Here is a 21,186-nt window from a genome sequence, read left to right on the forward strand (position 1 = left end):
ATCATTTGCTGCCACAAGCCACAGTCTTGATTTGCAGGATTACCGAGAGCACCGTAATGTCGCGAAGGCATCCGTGAAACTCAGCAGGCTGTAACGTGGTATAACAGGCTGTCAGACGCAAACTGAACGCGTCCATAATGTATGCCACAGTGGGCTGATCTGACACCCACTGAGGCATGCCCACTGTGGCATGCCCACTGACGACACCGCAAACGACACACGCTTTCCAACGCTTTAATTAGCGTCGCTTCAAGCAGTACATGACAACATACACGCTCCCTTCACTCGTGCATCAATACTCGGACTCGTCGCGTTGAATGGTGTTTCTACATATAATATGGCTCGTTAAGGCATCCTACATGCGTGAACTCCCCATGGCTAAACTTCACTTTATGATTTAGTGAAGTCGTTGAGAACCCTGCACGCCTCGGTCAGGAGCGATGGCTGTGATGAGGGTAACTGAGCGCTGTAGGTTGCGCCACCAGAGAAAACGTATGGATGGATGGATGGATACAGCTTTATTGAACGTCCGCCAAGGTTTAACGCGACCCTGGCTAAGGTCTCCCACGGGGGAACGTTAAGGGCCTGCCTCAACGCCGCCTCACGGGCGTACAGCTCACAATATAGCAGAAACTTTTGAAGCAGTTAGGAACGCTCGGACCGGGCTAGTGGATAAAGCTTTGCCGATCGGCAACCACGCGCTAATGTGTATTTCAATGCCATACACTTGCAGACTTGTTTACGAACTACTTTTCCTGCTCTTATGTTCCCTGCGCGGTCGTACCTTCTGCGGTAGCCTACGCACACACAGCAGTGCAGCACCATAGCCGCTAAGCCACGTCGGCGGGTCAGCTACAGATGAGATTGCCTGAATTCGTGGACAGCGTTAAAGTGGAAACTATAGTACGCATTTCACAAGAGGTTTACCCTGAAATTTTCGGACAGTCTCACCAACGTGACGCCGGCGGCATTTCTTCGTTGTTTAAGACTAATTTGTGCGATGAGCTGAATTACTTTTTATTGCATCCTCATCGCCAATACTTACGTTATGTCCACTGCAGGACAAAAGTTCTCGCAGCGATTTTCAGATGCCTCCGTATTGCACCAGCGGACATCATCCATTGCCTGAAAATTTCTTCGTTTTCTCCCTCTTCATGAACATTTCACTAAAAGCCAAAATATACTTCTGCAACCAACCAAATAACTGTTCTTCCTGGAATATGAAGTTTTGTCTACTTGTTTATTTACTAAAGAATGCGATCTTTTTTTCAACTTTTTGAGAGCGCTTCGCTAAGCCTTCCCCGCTCACGATATCTCCTTTCAAGGAAAAAAAATACAGAGGTTTACCTACGGTCCTCTTACTGAGCAACATTCAGGTTAAAGCCTTGAATAATTCAGTTCGAATTTTGTCACAATACACATAAACAAGTTGCACAAAACGAGAAAGAGGCAAATCTGATCCTCTATGTAAGGAAAACAAATAATGAGCAAGAATCAGTACCGCGCTAAGCCATACGCACAAGTGCGCCAGGGTTCCCAGTCTACCTTCTCTTTTGAAATATCACCGCGCACTGGGTCGTTCCGTGAATGCATAGCTGTAAATCGCGTCTTTTGAGAATATAAGCCTCCTTACTTTGTTCATTCAAGTGCCTGCAGCCTGCTCCCTTTGTATCAAATATTTACCGGCGCACATTCAAGGAATTCGGAAGTTTATGCGCGCACTTTCTGGGCAGCTCAATAGAATAGCGGCCGCTGGATAACGATTATGTTTTACTTCATAGAAGAAGGTCAGCAAAGACGGTGGCTTAAGTGGCACAGGTTAAAACGGCGCGTAATCACTGCACATATCCACGCTCGTTACGCTTGCAAATAAATTACGTTCCGCACTCTTCGGTTGTGAACAAGACATAGCAACAGAAATTACACACGAGGACTGCAGGTGCCTGCAAAAGAAAATATATTCAAGACACGTTGCACAGATAAAATGAAATAACTAAATATAAAGCGAACTAGAATGCCATGTTCACATATATAAAGCTGGTGACCGCCCGAAAAGCGTTAATTTTGTTATAGTTCGGGAAATCGCACTTATTTCGAGATATTCGTCCTGGAAAGCAACTGTGTCTTCCACGTAACTTCGCCCTGGACCTTACAGTGCGTAAGAAAGACATTGTGGGGAAAGGTTACTTGCTTGGAAAGTCGTGCCGACTTCTCCAAGCCACAGAACATATGTTTGACCAACAAACTTTCTGTGCTCTCAGGTATTGCCTCAGTGATAATGCGGCTGTCTATGTAAAGCGCTCTCAAAATGATAGCAACACAGAACAAAGGAAGACAAGGCACACAATGTTGCTTACTTCGAGAAAGAGAATTTCAGCTTTGCAATATTATTTTTAATATCGCGCGAGCGTCGACCGCACGGTGGAAAAGCAGCCTTGTAGCGGCGAGGGACGATGGGATCGGCGACAGCACGTGCGTGCGCGAAAGGTAATTTCCAGTTTCAATGTATTCTTCTGGGCCGTTCGCTTCAGAACTGCCGTGCGGTCGACGCTCGCGTGATAGCAATAAAAGATTCCAAGGGCGTACAATGACTGTTTCGTATGTACAGTGACTCGCCTCAGACAGCTTTACCAGCGTCAATATTAATTCTTTGCAAACCACGTATTCATGAGGTGGCGGTTCGTCCTCAAGTGCGCATTGCATTTGCGTAGTATGATATCATTATATTTCATGACTAATGCGCTGCCGTTCACAGAGAACGTAAACCTATGTCATTTCTCCTATCATTTGCCACGGTGTAGAATAGCACGTCGCAATCGGCAGGCGCACGAAAGCGAACGGGCGAAAACTGCGGGCTTCTGAGAGGCCGCCTCTTATCGCTTCACAAAGCGTGCGCGCATAAAACTACCCTGCTGTCTGAGCCAAGGATCCGTTGGTTCTTCCTTAGGCTAATGACGCAATGCACTTTAGAGGAACGTTCCCGAAATTAGGCGATGGAGGTGATCATGAGTACAAAAAAAAATATTTAGTAAATATTCTGAAATTTTTGCCTTCGACTCTTTTCTTTCGTCTGCTGCGCATTTCAGATGCTTTGTTTCGGTGCTGGTTCGACTTCTGCGTTCCGGTAGCAATGATGAAAGTCTTTCTCGTAATGCTTGCAGCCAATAATTAACTTATGCATGTACTTCCAGCCCATGGCTCAATGCCTGGCATGCTAAAATGTAACATGACTCATTGCACAATAAATATATATTTAATTATTCTGCAATAACGATAACTCACTAGAATATCCACAAAACCATCTCCTACCACTGCGCCTCTCTTTATTGCAATGGAGCGACGAGCGCCTTGGGATAAAGTTGTGTAAGTTTGCCACACTTATCAACAATCCCTTAAAAGTCACATCTGAAAGAGCTATAGTGACTGCGCTAATGTTCAGTACTTGGCACATAAATACCTGTCGATGTGCAGCAGCGTAGCTCCAAGATTTGGGTGCCAAGCACTTGCAAATTTTCATTTTTTAGCCATCGGGCTCATAAGCTTCACGAAAAACAGTTTTCCATACTCACCGCTCATTATCTATGCTCAACGTTGCCATGCGCCCATCAGCAAGTTGCGCCGTAGAAGTGCGGCCACACCTCAAGTGCCTTTCTCACCGTGCGGCAGCGTCAAGGAGCCCGTGTCGCCAAAATTGCGGCGTTCCGCGTCGGCATCCGGCATCGGACGTCGTTTCGGCAAAACGATTTTCGAACCATCAATACCCAGGCCATCCATGAGACGCAAGGAATTTACTGAACTAATTGAATTTATCAAGCTAAAATACACGGAAATATCGTAAACTATGACTTACACACAAACTACAGACATGATAGCTCTCGGAATGTAATTTAATTATACGAGAAAACCTAATTCCGTTACGCAAAAACCGAATGAAACCCCTCTTACAGCGTTTCTACCATTCACAGACCAGCCGCGGCGTCCACCATTTGTGCGCGCTGGCACGCGAGCGTCGCGCCCGGTTCCTTGCAATACCTCCAGCCGGCGCTCGCCTGAGTCGCATCGCGGCCCGCGCTAGAGGCCGCGTTTCTACCGCAAAGCCCGCCTTCGTGCATAGCGTTCGCGGCTAGCGTTTGCAGGTACACATTACAGTTACATCCTCTCTAGTTCCACTCTCCGCATTTCCCTCTCAAAGGCGAAGCTTAAGGCTCTTCCAAATTTTTTATTTCATTTCGCAGAAAGCTTAAATTAAATTCACAGCTACCTTCTTGAGGAATAAATGGATTCGAGATGGTCAGCGTGGATAGCCCACTTCTCCAATACTACCCATAAATAAAATTCAACACATAATGAACAGAAAAGACGGGTCCCAGATCTTGTAACGAAAGACTATTTATTGAATATAAAAAAGCGTATACCTTATAGTTAAAAATGGCGTATAATGTACATTTAGCTCCCATTTGGATATAGTAAAGCTCAGATATTATACTGACGGCTCACAACTACACCATATTATGTGCGAGCTAGAGCCAGCAAAGCAAAGAGTACATAGAACACGCCTCATGCCGGACCCTGGTAAATAGTTCACTTTAAGAGAACGTCTGTTGCTTATCAATACAAACGCTTAATTACGTAGCAGCCAACAAATGCTTTGGCGGTGAATGTGATACAGCGGGCCTGCGTCACTGAGAGACGGCAGCTGAACCCGCAGGTGGTCCGGCTTCTGGACCAAGTCTAGATTGCGGATCAGCCTGTGCGCCAAATTGCCAGCCGAGCGGTTGATGGGCTGGTGGGACTGCGAGAGTTGCTACTCGGGCTACCACGAAGACGTTGCTTCTCAGAGCACCGTGCCACTGCTGGGCCTTGGCGAACGCCAGGAAGATATGTTCCAGCGTATTCTCTCCAACCAGAGCATGCTCGAGCGGGAACGTCTTGTCCAGTTGACACATCTTGGTGAAGAACTCGCTCGAGTGAATGCGCTCCGGCAAGTGATAGGCCAGCACGTTCTGGAAACACGCAACGCAGACAGCGCGCGTGCATATAGGCTAGTTAACAGAGCGAAGCATTAGGCTATGTTTTTGCACTAGCCTTTTTCGATGATGTGATAAGTGCAGCAAGCGCTATTCTACTAAAAATTTGTAACAACCTTCGCAATTACGAGGTCAGTAACAGTTGCTCTTGCTGTTGTTTCAAGCTCAACAACAGCAACCAAACAAACACTCCAGGCAGGAGTACTGGCATGTCTCAACACATTTTCTAAGATAGACAGGCTCACTACAAACGTGCATTTATAGCTGCATCTGCTTGCGGGTGTGGTTTGCTGCTCGTTTTAAACGAACACCCTCGCCGGCCCAAGGCACCCTATCTTGCCAGTCGGCATCTCTATGCGCAGCGATGATAAGTCAACTGCGGCATCCCAATTTTTCCGAATTTTTCCTGATTTCAGTGGTCACCGTAAATGTGATTTTTGAACCTTGCGTAGAAATGAATAAAAGAAATATGTTCACATTCCTCCACGGTAATACTTTATTCTCTGACATATTCGAACGCTGAGCACGCCTGTTCAACATTTATTTTGCTTAAACTTTAGCCCTGATGCTGCGTATTTCGCGCTCGAGCTGAATCACGCCTGTACAAAACCCAGAGATAGTAATGCTCAATAAAAACTTAATTCAAACTTCCTTCCTTGAAACTTTGTGCGTTTTCTACAAGAATCTCAGCTGCGAGACAGCAATCGAGCACCGCCCCCACTCAGATGAACGAAACAGAGACGCCCTGCTCTAGGCTGTGAAGCCGTTTGAATAAACTTCACAGTGATATATATTGTTCCCGAGAAAAGGAGTCGCTCCCAGCCACCGCTTCGCATTCATATAATAAACACAACAAGGCAAAATCGGTGTCTGTGCCAAAATGTTCCTATAGCTCGATGATGGGATCCGGTATGCACTCAGCCCCCAATAAAGAAAAAAGAAACCAACAACGCTCATAGAGCATTGGAACCTCTTGCACAGAATATGAAAGCGGACTTACCTCTATCAACTTAGCGACGCCGTAGAGAGAGTAACACGTACAATATACACATACGCAAACGCTCTGAGCCGTTGAAGCTTTCGCTATACCGGGTGTTCCACGTAACTTGAGCCAAGCTTTAAAAACATACGAATGCCACGTAGCCGGACCGAAGCAAGGTAATGTTGTTTGCCGTCGCTTGGAGATACTATGATTATTTCTTTCATTCTGCCTAATTAGATGATTACTGTTAATTAATTGCTCAACCTATCAAATATTATACCTATATAAATAGTGGCAATGAGAAAATTGTAGAGCTACATGAAAAACTTCCGATACAGCTTTGCGTTGCTCAATACGTGCAGCATAAAAGTGTTTTCTGAGCGTGAAAGAAGCCCGAAAATGCACCCAAAATTGCCGCGCGACTGGCCGCTCGAGGCACTCTGTGTCACGCGTGGCTTACTGCTCATGGTCACGCGTGGCTGACTGACGTACTGGCTGAAATCAAAAAGCGCCATTCCACATATCAAAGTTCCGCGTATCAGACATCGCAGCTTCGCTGCAGTGGTTTTTCACATCCCTGAGTTTTATTACGGGATCAATTATATGGACACACCGGTTTAAATTTCGCCGTCGCGGTGATGTTTGGTATCAAGTAGACAAGTGCTAGAAGAACCTATCGCAGCCCGCGTACCGTATGCTGTGGATGTGGGGGAAAGTGTGCTAACGTGAGCCGAGAAGGACGGCGGCTTGATGCACGCCGTCTTCCCGCGCGCCCAATGTTCGAGGTCACGTGATAAAACTCAGGCTATGAGCCGCCGGTGAGCGCGCATCTCCTTCTTTAGCTCCACCGCGACTGCGCATCGCTGTCCACGTGGATGGCGCATACGCGGCCCACACGCCGTACCTCGGAGGTAACGTGCAGGGGGTGCAATGGTTTAGGGCAAACCGCGTTGACTGGTGGCTTCATGCGCGCTGTCTCCCCCCGCGTGTAACGCTGGAGGTCCCGTAATTTCAAGTTCCCGAGACGCATTGGTGTGATAGGAAAAGCGGAGCGTTCGCTTCGCATTGCCGGCGCTCTTCATCATGTCAGCTTTGTGGCAGCGAGTGTTCGTGGTCATCGAGTGAGGTCGGTTCAAGTTTGAGCGTGCGCGCTTGGCACCACGCTTTTTAACTTAAACAGTAAGCGAATGTTTACTGGAACTTATACGGCCTACAATATTATGGATCTTACTCCGAATATTTATTTAGCACTTTACTGTTGCTATCTATATTTCACCTTTCTGGCGAAATTGCGACTTTTTTTTCCCTCCACGTCTTTTTCCCTCCACGATATTTCCCTAGATTTGGGTAAATGTTACTTTTTCCCTAAATAAGACCTAAAATCATTAGATCAACAGAAATTTTCCTTAGGTTGCCAGTCCTAATCCCTGCCCTTCAATCAGCCCGAGTGCCACAGTGCGGCCACTTTAGGAAGTAAGCCAATTTCTCCCATAGCGCTAAGCGGAAGTTTTGTGACCAGTAAAGTATTGAATGGCTCTGCATGCTTTCCTCTTTGATGCTGTACAGTTTGGTTGATCGTGTTTCCATGCTACCCTTGAAAATCGCTCGATGATCTGAAGTGCCTACTTGAAATCAGACATACTGAGGTTACAATCTGTTCAAAAGAAATCCATCCGCTTGATGTGCCAGCGTTATAATCGTATCTTTTCTTCCTCTTCTAACCTGTCGTCTTTAGATCTCTTTACTCTCCATGCATGTCGCCAGGTTCAATGCCATAAATTTTTTGACACTTTAGTTAATACTCCCATGCTGCTCCCATGATAACATCCAGTTTGCCAAACCTTCCTTGGCTTGACATTTTCCCCGCCTCAACATAGTACCGATTTCTGTCAGGACGCAAAGATTTGAATATATCCTCTTCCCTTGTGCTATCGACTGTTGTAAAATGCATCCCGGTGATGTTCGATCTTTATCACTGCTATTGACAGCTGCTTTATTTGCGTCTTTATTTTGAATGGGTGTTTTATAATAATTTTGCACCACTGCTGCGATAACGCTTTCTAGGGTTGCGGTATGGGCAAATGAATGGTAAACATAAACTAAAGAGTACATGTGGTTTATGGTGTTGATATATCAGCTGTCGTAACTAAATGTCATTAATCGCATCATCGCATCAATAGCATCTGTTCACATCAATCGTGACTATCTTTCATTTGCCAAAGTTATTATTTCATTAAGTTTACTTGGCCAACTCATAATGGGGCATCAATGCAAAATTTGTGGATGATGTGCACTAATCGCCGACACCGGCGTTTAAAGCAACTTAGGTCATGCGTGGTCATTATTTCCGACAACAAAAAAAGAAAATAGGGAAAGCCTGTTAAATTTTTAGAAAATAGAACGTGCCAACGTATCCACCTGTCAGGCATTCCAGCTCTCTCGCATGTAAGCCGTGTAAAGTATGACAACAGCTTATCGCGCAGATATCAAGCTACCGCGCTTTCCTCGACGCGTTAGCAGCTTTCGGCGCGCAGTTTTGGTCCTTACTTTTAGCCCTTGCTTTGAATGCACGATCATGGACAATTGAAATGCGAACAAGTTAGGGCTAACTAGAACGCTTTCTTGTGTTCCCGCTTTCGCCGGATCGTGCAATACCGTCATGTTTTCAGTTTGTACTCCTAAGGTAAAGACAATAAATGCACTATCTTTGGCGACCGGTGGTGCAAGATCGTGTTCTCGAGTTACTACTACTTAATGGCGCTCTACTTCGAAACATCATGTTCAACTTTCATGTGCCCGTGGTAGTACGTAAGATGCTCAACGTATACTAAATAACGAGGTTTACGTTTGAGACCGCTGTTATCGCTAGCGTGGTATATTTTATTTTTAAGCGGAAGCATTATATGCCCCATTACGCAAAAGTCCGTCGTAGTCCGTGTGATACCAAAAATGCTCGAAGGCACAACGATAACTTTTTTAATTCCTTTGCTGTTGCAATTCCTCAGCTAATGAAGATGCTATTCTTGACAAACTCACTTATTGCATTGCATATCTGCACGACTTTGTTATGGATATCTCCGCATTATTTTTCACAATTATGAGGGGCGAGCACTTCCGGGTCTTTCTTGTATAATAACGAAATATATTTATCCAATGATATCTGATGCTGCGAAATGCCCAACTGAACGCCGCTGAGGTATCCTACGAGTTCTCTGCCGAATGTTCTCGTCACTTTCCTTGCTTTCTTTTTTACTTTTGGGGGCTCTCCTCCTTCAGTCTGAAAAAAGGACTACCAGAAATCTAAGTTGTTTTAAACTCAACTACCGACAATTTCTCGACATCGTCCTTAAAATTTGCATTCACGGTCTCGCGATTAGGTTTGGTAATGAAAAACTCGCTAGTTAAACTTACATAAATAATTTGCATTAAAAATGCGGAAAGATATACCCATGTCTAGCATGAACAAAGACAGCCATCAACATAAACTAACCGTATATCATTTTTTTTAATTATTGACAACATTTCGTTGGCACAGCGCGGTACATAGCCGTGACATGGTTTAAGTATACCTACAAATACTGCTCGTTTCAATATGTCACACCAGTTCGGGACCCGTCTCAACTTACCCACTCACTAAAGATAGCCAAAAATAACTGCACGTCTATTATATTGTGTATAGATGAAATGAAAGCCTTATTTATATGAAATATGGCCTTAACCTACCTACCATCATTGTCACGTTGCCGCAAGTTTTACAGCGAAGCTGTTATCCTCTAGTTGGTCGGACTTTTTTGTGTCCGCTTGCGCGGTTTTGCTGATACAAAAAGAAACGGCAGCTGGAGGGCCTTGTGTTTGATTTCTCGCGTAACAGAATTACGTTTTGTGTACATTCAAATTATAATCCGGTGCTATCATGTCTGCAGGTTGTACATAAGTCGTAATTTACGAATTTCCTTAGCATTTTACTTTGAGAAAATCATACGAGAATTCTCATTCTTGTAGGTCCTCCGCCACTTGCACTAGGCGGAGGACTTACAAGAATGAGTATGTAGGCTGTGCTGTGCTAACAACTCGGCCACCTATTCGAATAACAATTCGAAGCTATCGTGTGTGAGTCGTACTTTACGGATTTTACAGTGGAGCTGTTAGAACCTCGCTGGGTTTTTCTACGCCCGCAGCTTCGCCGAGCAGGGGGAGAGACAGCTGAGAAAGAGTGAAAGCAGAGTATAAAGCTGCGCCACACAGCATAGCGACGTGGCGAGGGGGACTGGAGCCAAGCGGAGGAAAAGGAGCGGCGCACACGGCGAGCGAGGAACGCGGCCCGGATGCGCGCCTGTGGCGTGGATGCGTGCCTCTCCTACGGCGCGCGAGGCAGAGGGGGCAGTCGATGGAGGAAGAGCGTTCTTCTCCGGCGGCTGTTAAGGTGCCTCGATATCCTCCTCGCACGCAGCTCCGTACAGAGTGGAGACAACCGCGGCGTCTTCTACGTCGTTGCCACGCTAATCACGGACGCCGCTATTCGCGGACGCCGTAAGGACGCGTTGCCGGCGCTCATGTGTCTTATGCGCGGTTTGGCTCTACTTTACTCGCGTTCCCCCAGCTCCGGAGAGACGCTGGCGTCGGCGTCGAGAGCAGTCGCACGTCACGTCGGATCCGCCAATTCTCGGCCCTCGTGCCGGTTCTTTTATCGCTATCCGGACAGTTTCTTCACGAGTGGGTGAAGCAAGTCATCAGGACCATTTCGATACCAATCGTATACCAATACTCGCCCGGGGTGGCCCAGGAGAGTTTTGGGAAGCCCTTGACCACGCCGTGCGCCGACCTAGGCCTATCCGGCCTAGCTCGAGTGCGGCCGCCCGCACACCAGCGCGCAGACGAAGGGACGACCACCCGGCCGCCCGCCGCCGCCTCGTCGCTCATCTCCCGGCTGCCCACGGCCATGGAGATCGCTGTCCAAGGACAAGAGGTGACCCCCGAAGAACTTTCGGATGCTTCCTGGCAGACGCCAGGCCTCCGCGCCCAAGAGCAACGCCGCGCAGCGTTGCGCCTCGCCGCCGCCGACGCAGCTAAATCGCCGCGTTCGAAGCAGGCAAGTGCTTCGCCTCCTCAGCCCCGCCGTCACGCTCCACTCCCTCGCCTCCCGGCCGACACGATTCACATCGTCGGCCGCCCAAAAACCCCCGTCGACCTCACCAAACTCCAGCCTTGGCATTTATACACCGCCTTGCTGCAAGCAGCGAGCCTGAAAGACCTCCCGCCCGCATCTCGCGACACGGTGCGGATCTACCCGGGTTACGTCGCCCACGACCAAGTAGCTCATCACCCCCTGCTCCATCCCGTCACGGCCATCCTCACTCGGCGGACGCTCACGGTCAATCAAGCCGATCTGCCCTTCCCTACGGTCCACCATGTCTTTATCGAGGTCCTACCTCAGCGACGTGAAGACCTCTCTCTATTTATTCTTAATGTTTACACCCCCCCACGCGTCACCAAAGACCTGTCGCTCGTTGCTCTGCTCCGTGCCGCTGCAGCGAGAGCAGCCAAATCCCCCCTCCTCATTCTCGGTGACTTCAACGTCAGGCATCCGGACTGGGGTTACTACAAGGCCGATGGCCCCGGCACGAGGCTCTGGCAGCTCGCACACGACCTCCACCTCTCCCTGCTCACCGACCCCACGCAACCCACGCGCATCGGCAACAGCGTGTGCCGCGACACCACTCCGGACCTCAGCTTTTGCCGTTACGTGCACGACGCGCGCTGGTCCAATACACATCAGTCCCTGGGCAGCGACCACTACGTCCTCGCTATCCAAGCCCGTACCTCCCCGTGCAAGCCGCGCCCACACACGACCCGCTATACGGATTGGGATGCCTTCCGAGCCCGCCGGCTGCACTCTGCCGCCCCCGACATCGAGGACCTTTCGATGTGGACCGACCAGCTACTGGCGGACCTCGACGGGGTCACCGCCTCGATCCCCACCACGGAGGACCATCCGGCAATTGACTCCCGCCTCACCCACCTGTTAGCCGCTCACACGAGCCTGACCAACCGTTGGCATAAGCAGCGTCACAACCGTCGCCTGCGCCGCCGCATCGCATACCTCGATCGCGAGATCGAGCATCACACAACTGTGCTCGCCCGCCAACAGTGGGAGCAGCTTTGCTCAGGGATCTCCGGTCAGCTGGGCTGCAAGCAATCCTGGCATCTCCTCCGCCACCTCCTCGACCCTGCATCCGCCAAGTCAGTCGCTCGGCAACAATTACAACGCGTTGTCCGGGCCTACCCCGGCGACACACCGTCGCTGATAGCAGACCTGGCCGCCAAATACCTCCAGCTGCCACCCCCTGGCACCTCTTCTCCCCCTCTCGCGTGCTACTCCGGGGCCCCCAACCCCGAACTAGATGCCGATATCACGGAAGCTGAAGTCTACACGGCGCTACACAAGCTCCGCACCACCTCCGCCCCCGGTCCAGATCGCATTCCCAACAAACTTCTCCGAAATCTTGATGCCCCTTCGGTCCTTGCCCTCACTTCGTTCCTGAATGAGTGCTGGCGCTCCGGCAACCTCCCCCAGTCGTGGAAACACGCTCGCGTGGCTTTCATCCCGAAGCCGGGCAAGAAACTCGCAATCGAGAACCTCCGGCCCATCTCACTCACTTCGTGCGTCGGCAAGCTCATGGAGCACGTCGTCCTAGCTCGCTTGCAAACGTACACAGACGCTCACCACCTCCTTCCACACACCATGATTGGTTTCCGCCCCCACCTCTCCACACAAGACGTCCTCTTGCAACTCCACCACGACCTTCTCGATCCGCCCACCTTCTCGGACACTAAGGCTCTCCTTAGCCTCGACCTTCACAAGGCGTTCGACAACGTCTCCCATTTGGCTATTCTTACCGAACTCGCCACCATCAACCCCGGCTCTCGCACCTACCACTACATTCGCTCCTTCCTCACGGCCCGCACGGCCGAAATCATCGTGGGAGATCTTTCGTCTCCCACGTATGCGCTTGGATCTCGTGGTACCCCTCGGGGCGCCGTCTTGTCACCTTTTCTTTTTAATCTCGCCCTTCGCTCACTTCCCGACAAGCTCGACCGTATCCCCGATCTCAAACACACCCTGTACGCGGACGACGTAACTCTTTGGGTCACGTCTGGCTCCGACGGGCACATTGAGCAGACGTTGCAACGCGCAACTGACGTCGTCACGAGTCACGTGCACGCGGCCGGTCTCGCTTGCTCGGCGGCCAAATCCGCCCTCCTCCTCATGCGGCCCCCCGACCGGCGTCGCCACAAGACGCCTCACCCCACCATCACGATTCACGCCAATTCCACTCCCGTTCCCGTCGTCTCGCATCTCCGGGTGCTCGGGCTGATAGTACAGTCAAACCGCCATAATGCTCACACCATCGACCAGCTCTCGCTTTCGGTTCAGCAAACCGCGCGCATGCTCGCTCGTGTCCGAGCGCGGCGCATCGGCGTGCGCAAACACGATCTCCTCCGCCTAGTCGACGCTTTCGTCGTTTCCCGTCTCACGTACGGCCTTCCTTATACGCGTCTTCTCAAATCGGAACGCGACAAGGTCGACATCCTCATCCGCCGTGCATACAAGACTGCTCTCGGCCTTCCCCCCAACGCGTCCACGGCGCGTCTCCTCCGCCTGGGAGTCCACAACACGCTCGACGAACTGATCGAAGCTCACCGCACCGCTCAGGTGCAACGCCTTCATCGTTGGCCGACCGGTCGCTACATCCTCTCTTCCATCGGTCATGACACGTCTTCTCACCCACCAGACCTGGTCTCACTACCGCATGCTCTTCGGGCAGCCTTTTCCATCAAGCCGCTACCCAAGAATATGTTCGCGGGACACCACGACGCCCGTCGCCAAGCCCGTGCGGCCATGCTTCACGCCAAGTACGCCGACCACCCGTCCATCGCCTACGTGGATGCGGCCCGATACGCCTCGCCCGGGGACGCCTTCGCAGTCGTCTCCGTCTCGCCCTCCTCGGCACCCTCGGGGCCGATAATCACGGCCGCCACCGTTCGAACGCCCTACGTCGTCGAGGCTGAGGAGGCGGCCATCGCTTTAGCCGCCACCTCGACCGACGCCAGCGTCATACTCTCCGACTCCAAGCACGCCATCTCCAATTTCGCCCGAGGTCTCGTCTCGCCTACCACCTTACGGCTCCTTCGCCCACTTCTACTGGAGGACGAACCGTGTCACATTGAACTGGTCTGGGTTCCCGCCCACTCGGGTCACCCCGGCAACGAGTCGGCTCACCAACACGCTCGAGGATTCGTCGACCGAGCGGTGGGCCCCTCCACGTCGGACGCCCCGATGCCGCAGCCCCTGGTCACCTACCACGACATTACCCAGCACTATCGCCTCGAACGGTACGCCTACCCACCCCCACATGGCAGTCTTCCCAAACGGTCCGAGATCGCCTGGCGTCGCCTCCAGACCCGCACCTTTCCGTGCCCCCTAGTGTATTCGCACATCCACCCTGGTGTCATTGATCCACGCTGCTGCCTGTGCGACGACGTTGCCTCCTTAAACAACATCCTCTGGGGCTGCCCGGAAGACCCCCCGCCCACCGACCTCGTCTCGCCACCCCCCACCGACGAACAATGGGAGGCCCTTCTCCCCAGCACCGACCGAGACATCCAAACACGGGTCCTGGCACGAGCTGAAGACTCCATCGTGAAGCACAGCCTGGAAGCCTACGTAGCTTAGCTACCCTTATCCCTTACCCCTTCTAATAATAAAGTTGACACTCACTCACTCACTCCCCAGCTCCACTGCTCTCTGGTGTTTGCGATAGCAGAGCCACGCATAACTTTTATGCGTTGCATATTGCAATCACTCAGTTCAGCCCTTGGGCGCGGCCGGGCAGCCACCATTGACCTTTAGCGCAACCACGTGACGTGACGTTACGACAGCCGGAGGAAAAGCTGGGCCCCAACTCGCGCGGTCGCGCGCGGCCGCAGCCACCACCTGACTCCCGCTCCTCCCGCTAGGGGCGCTGCGCCGGCGCGTGACGTCACGGAGGAAAAGCTGGGCCCCAACTCGCGCGGTCGCGCGCGTCCGCAGCCACCACCTAACTCCCGCTCCTCCCAACTCCCAAATATGCAACGCATTCTTGGCTTAACCAAGCTAAGCCTGGCCATCTTTTTCTGTTGCATTTTACTTTCAAACACTCCTTTAGTTTAGCAATGCACTTGCGTTTAACGGAGAGCTTAGACGACTTCCAGACACGTGTGAGTGGGCTTGGGGTACGTCGCTTGTGGTGGTGGTGTGTAATGTCGGCAACAGTTCCGCTGTACATCCACTTTCACAGAATGGAATGGAGACGGAATTTTACTGCTACAGCAATTATATGGACAGCCCAGGCGCATTTCTGCCGTCGCCGTGAGGTTCCGTATGAGTGAAAATGTGTAAAGGTGAGCAGGCGAACGCGGTTCAATCTCGCGTGCGCGAGCGAGGAACACGGCCCAGATGCATGCCCTCTCTTGTGGCGCGTGAGGCAGGGGGCTCAGGCGAGGGAGGAGGGGCGTTCTTCTCCGGCGGCTGCTACGATGCCTCGATGGCCTCCTCGCCGCTCCGTACAAAGTGGGGACAACTCCGTTGTCAACTACGGCGTTGGCCACGCGAATCACGGACGCCACAGTAGACGCTTTGGCGGACGCTGTAGGGACGCGGTGCCGGCACTCGTGTCTTGAAATCAATCTGCGACGTGGCTAAAGTGCGCGCCCGCGCGAGCCTCTTCTTCAAAGAAATCGGCAATGTTTGCAGAGTGCGCGTAGTGCCGGTAGATTCGTATGCGCTGTGCTTTCGAGGTTTCGTTCGAGCAGAAACGAGACATGAATAAAGGTCAACTCGCTTGCTTTTTCCGCGATTCCTAACTCCAGCGTTCTCACAGACAGTTTCCGCTGTCATCGACCGAGATGTGCTCATGTTTACCTCTGCGCACGTGACACCATGCTGGTTAATTCAGTTAAAACACGTTGACGGGCTAGTTGGTTTAAATCCATGATAGAATGGGTAAGCGCGACAGAACAAGAATGTAGAAAGAAGCAGACACGCAAGGACAGCCCTGTGTCTGTGTGTCTGTTTCGTTCTATACGTCCTCGTTGAGTTGCGCTTACACATTCTATCATTGTTAATTTAGTTAGTAAGAGAATGTTTAGCTGATACGGTCGATGAAACTACTATCCGTACTTCGTACAGCCATCTACTAATTTGCAATCGCGAGCGGTGCTTCGCCTTTCGGGCGGAATTGCAAATTTTCTTTTTCATGCTTCTTTCACGGCCTATGTCACCGTCGTTCATAGCACTGCGAAATCATTCTTTCTTTTTCTCCCCTGTACATTTAATTACGTGCACTCGACCGATCCTTTAACATTACTGCGCGAGCGGCGACTGGCCGGCGAGTCAGCGCCTCCTAACCGCGCGAAGCGATGGGATCAGCATGAGTAGCGTATGCGCACCTAGTTCACTGGAAGCCGTTATCTCCGATAAGTCGGGGAGCTTGCACCGCGTTAATCGTGCCAGTGGTTGTGTCTTGCTGGTGGAAAGAGCCAGACCGACGAAACTTGCGCTTCCAATGAACTTGGTGTGCATACACTGCTCTTGCTGATCCTGTCGTTTCGCGCTGTTCAAAGGCGCTGACCGGCCGGCCAGTCGACGCTCGCATGGTATTGTTAAAGAATCGGTAGAGTGTAAATTTGCGATCGAAATGCATTATAAAAAAGTGACCTGATACATGCGACAACTATCCAGTAAATTCCTATCATTATATGTTATCTCTCATGAGATCATTGGATATATGTGATATGGTACAAGTATGTGGATACCCATTCTGCAAAACTTACACTCGGGTAATTTCTGCCAAGAACATCTGTACAGTAGAAAAAAAATTGGAACTTGCATGTTCTCTGCTCGCGCTCACTAACTTGGCCTCGAAGGTCCGACTGCTTCTTGTTTTCCCCACCCCCCCCTCCCGCCCCGAAGCGATCAAAGGACAAACACGAAATGCGAAGCACTAACTTTTTTTTCTATGACGTGGCCGCTGGACGGCAACTTGATCATCTCAAATAGAGCAGGACTATGCGCTATCGACGGAGCACTCACCGGCCGTGGCGACTGTGCAGTTGGAGAGGCTGAAGTGGACGGCCCCAAATAGGGCCACATATACGACGCAGTGCAACATGTCGAAGACGAGGTGCGCGAAGATGAAAAAGGCGCCCGACATGCCAGTCATGAGCTGCACGTCGCGGGCGCCACCCAGCCACTCGTCGGCCGGAAACGCCACGAGAACGGCGAGGCCCAGCGTGTAGACGAGGGCGGAGAAGAGAACTCCCGTAGTTGGACACCTCATAACGGTAGGCTCGCAGGTCGCCAACTGCCGACGAGGACCGAACTTTCAGGTGCGTGAGGGTGGCGTCAATTCGCTCCGACGGTTTGCCTGTCAGCGCATGCAGCGTTACGGTGCTCATAAGGTTGATGGCCATGGGCGTCGTGAGCATGCTCGTTGGATTTGCAAGGAGGCCTATCCTGCAACCATGCACGTCTTTTGAGAAATACGTTCAGAAAAAAAGAACATAAGTACATCACACAACAAAAGGAGTAATGTGCCGTGAAAAAGCAATGAACTACATTTTTCAAAACTTACATTTCGCCACACACACAGAAGCCTCTTTTGAAACTGCGTGAGAATTTCCGCGTGACGCAGTTTCAAAAAGGAATAAGTGTAGGGCTAAGAGCGATAATATAAAGGCGGCAGCACAAACAAAACGATTGATTGAAGAGGACGTTTGTTTCGGTAGCCGGTATCCTATAGCAATTTCTCGTCTTTCGCAGTCAACGATTTTCTTGAATATTTCTGGGTAATATAAGAATATAAGAGATTAACCGCACATTTATTACATTTTTCGAATCCGGCTCTGATGTGCAGTTACTGGAATGAATTTGCTGGAATTAATAAATTTTTAAACAATTTCGAGCACTGTTCTTGCAAAACAACTTGAGTTGAAGGGTTAACGTGTGCAAGTGGAATAGGCAAGGTCCCGTATTTCGTATGTAAGATAAGCAGCGGAGTGTTAAAAAAGAAAATGTTACCGACGGAAAAAACTAAAATTATGCATGGCTCTGGTATCGCGAACATCAGAGACAAATGGAGCTGGGGGAAGGCCAGTAAAGTAGTGCTGAACCGCAGACAAGACAAATGAGTGCCGGCAACGCCTCCCTACGGCGTCCGCCAAGGGCGTCTACTACGGCGTCCGCGATTTGCGTGGCCAACGCCGTCTCTTTTGAAAGAGCTTGCACTATCTGGCTTCTCCACAATAGGGCTATATATGCAGAGGAGTCAGCTTCGAGCAAACATTTCCTACGTGTTCAGGCAATGCTAAACACATAGGAACTGAACAACGGCAACAATAAGCGTTTCTTTCAGTGTATAATAAATAAACAAGGTGCGCTATCCGTATTCGAAAGCGGATGTTCTGAGACCAAGCATTCAACAGATTGCGTCAGCAGAACATCTAGCACCTACGTCTGTTACCGGAGGAACCGCGACGCAAAAGTACGGGCATCGTCTGAAGCATTTTCATTGTGGGTGTTGAAATAGAGCCCCGCTGTTTTACAGGCATGTCTATAGAAAACAAGTTATACAGTTTACGTCGATGCGAAAAGGATCCTCATAAGGCCATTTATAAGTCGAACAAGTGAAAAAGATGTGTACACGTCCACGATATTCCGATCCGAGTCCTGCTAGTCGAGATTTTAACTTATTGACCAATATACCACACAGTTTAGGAAACTAGTTCTTATAGTATTACACCCTTCTAGGTCATGTGTCAAAACACTCGGTAATGCCACGTGTCTAACAAATCTGATACGCAGGCACCTGTTTTCGTAACAAAAGTAATTAAAATATCTCCCATTGAGGCAAGCGGAACATTAGTTTCAGAAAAAAAAGGAACAACAAAGAAACCACGAAGAATACCGAAAGGGAAAAGGGGAGAGAGTAAACATTTGTTTGTTCTGAAGCTTCGTGTGCGGTCCGGGTCTAATCAAAACCGGTGATCACAAAAATGCCCGAGGCTAGGCGAGGTGCATGGCGTGGCCCCTTGAATGAAATAATTAGAATGTAAATCTGCCATGGTACTCTCCATAATGATTTAAGGCCGCATTATTATCAGCACCGTTTGTATAGCAGCTTTCAGGATTAAACAAAACAACAACAAAAATGTTGTGAGGCTTTACGTGTCGACACCACTATTTGATTGAGGCACACCGTCATTGGGGGATTCCGAATTAATTTTGACCACCTGGGGCTCTTTACGCGCATATATATAAATACACGAGGGTTTTTGCATTGCGCCCCATTTAAATTCGGCTGCGGCGGCTGGAAACGAACCCTTGGCCTCGAGTTTACCACCCGAACACGATAACCACTAGCCTACCTCGGCGGGTAACAACCACAACGACAACAAAAAGACAAAGAGAAAAATTATAAGCTAGTGGTCTTCGAAGTTGCGTTAGACTTCGCTATTACTGCTTCGAAGAGCGAAACTCCTCCAAATTTTTGCTTTGACTTTGTCGAGTACTCTAATTATCCGGAATAAGGGACGTGAAAGTGCAAGTTAATAAAAAATCGATTTTTCTATTTAGTACGCATTGCCAAAACACAATTCAAAATGTAGTAAAATAAATATATTATTTTTTTACTTCCTTAAAACCTGAAGGGGAAAACAAGGTACGAAAGTGCGTGGAGGAGCGCTGATTGTAGGGTTTAAGCTCGGCTAACGAATGACGTGCGGTGGTTGGACGAAATAGCCCGCGCGGCCGTGAGCACACCTATCGCAACAAAGTTTGACAAGCGGTGGACGATGGGCGTGGGAAGCGCCAGCTGTAGTAATGCGCGGGCCGGCAACGCTTCTCAACGGCTTCACAAATTTTTGATAACCGAGAAGTTTTTGTGGAGTGGGGGCGTATGGAATTTGTGCAATGTGATGAGAAAACGAAAGAACCAGCTGGAACCAGTGGCAAGCAAACACAAGGCGGACTCTACCGCGCCACTCATTGATTGGAAAAACTCTTTAGAAAAGCACCAAATTAATTCTTACTTTCTTCTTTGCGCCTGGGTTTCCACGCCGCATGATGTCGGAATGAAATGTAAGCGCGGAGGTCTGTTTCATACAGCTACTGCTGCAGTGATTTATGAAATTTATTGTCCGTGAACCACGGCTCGTAATTTTCATTTCGGTCACTTGTCAACTTCACACCCCTAAGTTGTTCATGCTTATGAACTTAGTGCAGATTTTTGGTCTAGTTGGTTCGCTGCATCACTTGAAGTCATAGCGCTGGATTGACAGGGACATGAAAAACGACAGGACGTGCGCTAACTATCAACTGAATTTTATTTCAGAAAAGCATGGTATTTTTACAGGCTCACACGAGTGAAAATCATTGCACGCGCAACCCAGCATTTTCCAGCTAGGTCATTTGCTTTCTGCTCAGAGAGATCGACGTGGCGCTGACGCAGTTTGCACCTTCTTTTTCAGTCAAGCTTGCTTCTACAATCTCCCTTGTATCTTTATCAGCCTTTCTAAACGCAGCCATACAATCAATAAACATTAATTTAGAGCCGCAATCATCACAATACACGGAGACATGTCCATCTCGATAACAATTCAATCTTTGTTTGTGTGTTTATGTTCTCTTAGCCTGTCATTGATGCATCTGCCTGTCTGCCCCATGTATACTTTGCCGCACTTGAAAGGGAAGCGATAATCGACACCTGGCGCGCAGTTCACAAACGGCTGAGAAAGACGCGCCGAGGCTGCGCAAAGAACCATCGGGCGCCGTTTATCTATCTATCTATCTATCTATCTATCTATCTATCTATCTATCTATCTATCTATCTATCTATCTATCTATCTATCTATCTATCTATCTATCTATCTATCTATCTATCTATCTATCTATCTATCTATCTATCTATATCTATATCTATCTATATCTATATCTATCTATCTATTTATCTATCTATCTATCTATCTATCTATCTATCTATCTATCTATCTATCTATCTATCTATCTATCTATCTATCTATCTATCTATCTATCTATCTATCTATCTATCTATCTATCTATCTATCTATCTATCTATCTAT

The 21,186-nt window shown here is 49.5% G+C and overlaps 1 long non-coding RNA gene across 1 annotated transcript in view; it reads right to left on the minus strand.

Annotated features, from left to right (window-relative positions):
- Window positions 1-21,186, minus strand: part of LOC129387808 (uncharacterized) — a 308,256-nt gene that overhangs the window by 43,277 nt on the left and 243,793 nt on the right. Inside the window, exon 2 of the long non-coding RNA XR_011892758.1 lies at window positions 17,141-17,563. This is a non-coding gene — a long non-coding RNA (uncharacterized lncRNA). The remainder of the gene's footprint in view (window positions 1-17,140; window positions 17,564-21,186) is intronic.

The sequence above is a fragment of the Dermacentor andersoni genome, chromosome 2 (assembly GCF_023375885.2).
Source record: "Dermacentor andersoni chromosome 2, qqDerAnde1_hic_scaffold, whole genome shotgun sequence".
In the NCBI taxonomy this organism is placed as follows: Eukaryota; Metazoa; Arthropoda; class Arachnida; order Ixodida; family Ixodidae; genus Dermacentor; species Dermacentor andersoni.